Below are 1703 nucleotides of genomic sequence, written 5' to 3'. Positions count from 1 at the left end.
GAGAAAGATAGGCTGATTTGAACAATGAGGTTTTTCTGGCTGCGGAATTGAGGAACAGCTCTGTTGCTAAAAATCTTGAATAAAAAGTTAGCCATTCAATTTTCATTATCAGTCCAAAATTAATCAATACCTTCAGAAAAGTGAGAAAAAAACTTGTTCATTTCATTGATTCAAAATTATTGTTTTTTTCTTGACATGCAGCGATTTAGTGTGGCGACTCAGTGTGGCGACTTTGTGATAACACCCAATTTGACTTCCCTTTGACCGGGGTCTTTTTCAGCAAATTTGACCGAATGGATAGGACACCATCCATGTACTGAAATTTCCCTAGCTACCCATGTGACCTGTTTTTCCTGATGACACCTACAACCTAGAGTTTAACAAAACAGCTGCGGGATCACTAAATGGCTGCGGGATCGCTAAATGGCTGCGGGATTGCAGAGTGTAGAAAGTGCAGTGAAATGGAGTGGCTGTGTGCGAACTAAGCAGTTTCTCCATCTCAAGCTTCGGCTGAAAAATGGAACTGTGGAGTTTGAAACATGAAAACCAATTTCATACCTAGGAGTTTCAATCGCTGATCAAAAAGATTAAATTTATGCTACTAAACTCCTTCAAATATTTTAATGTCTCATCTAGTCACTAAGAGCGGTCTCCATAGTCTCCAAACCTGCTACTGGAACCTGTCTGAGAACTAGAAGACTCCCCATAGTCACTAAAACGGCGGGATCCAGAATCACCGAAACCACCAAATCTATCGTCTATTTCCTTTTTCAGCTCTTTAAACTTGGAACCTATATCACTTTCAATCATCTTAACTTTTCTAATCTGTTGGTCAGTATGGATAAGGATAGCATTGCCCGTCCTACCAGCACGCCCTGTTCGCCCAGATCTATGCACAAAAATCTCTGAAGTTGTTGGGAGCTCATAATGAATAACCAGATCCACTTTAGGAATATCAAGACCGCGTGCAGCTACATCGGTAGCAATCAGCACATTAAAAGGGCTCTCATGAAATCCAGCAAGAGTCTTCTCTCGCTGATTCTGTGAAATATCACCATGAAGAGGTTCACATGGAAGTACCCGACCCAATGCTACCGACAGACTATCCGCATCTCGCTTTGTTTGAGTGAAAACCATACATTTGCCTAAATTGCTCCACCTTAGTTCCATTTCTTCCCAACATTTAACCGGCAGCGATTAATGACAGAGAGTCGTGTTTAATTGAAACACGTCTCTAAACAGGTGTAAAGTCATGTAATTTATTGTTTATGCCAGCATGTAATTGATCCTCATTAGAACTCTTTCCCTCAGGCACGCGGAGTTATTCAAACAACCAGTTAATAACCCAATTTTCACGCGCGGCAGTCAAAAACGGGCTCCAAAGAACCGAACATTTCTCCCAGACCACCACGAATTTTCCAAATCGGTTTCTGGGTTATCTAATTAACCCACTTGGCAACAAAACCCATGTTTTATTTTTTTGAAATTCGCTACCATTTGGGCAAATCGAGCGTGTAACGTTTGACGTTTTTCTGCTATTTGCGTTTTTTTCCTGAGTTAATTTTTCTGTTCTGCACTCGGCTGTTTATGAATTTTCTTATCTGATCTATTGTTTTGCAGGTGTGTTGGATACCACTGGAGTGCTTGAAGATGGTGAAAGGGATTGAAACGACTTACTGTCCATCAGGCTCTTATTAGTCTTA

General features: G+C 40.8%; 1 pseudogene; it reads right to left on the bottom strand.

The window, feature by feature from the left end:
- Positions 1-639: 639 nt before the first annotated feature.
- LOC149158037 (DEAD-box ATP-dependent RNA helicase 53 pseudogene) lies at positions 640-1170 on the bottom strand (annotated as a pseudogene).
- Positions 1171-1703: the final 533 nt, after the last annotated feature.

This window comes from Pinus tabuliformis, chromosome 5_2 (genome assembly GCF_031772625.1).
Source record: "Pinus tabuliformis cultivar Carrire ecotype Pingquan chromosome 5_2, CPIR1, whole genome shotgun sequence".
Taxonomy (NCBI): Eukaryota; Viridiplantae; Streptophyta; class Pinopsida; order Pinales; family Pinaceae; genus Pinus; species Pinus tabuliformis.
This window is presented reverse-complemented; position numbering and strand designations above follow the sequence as displayed.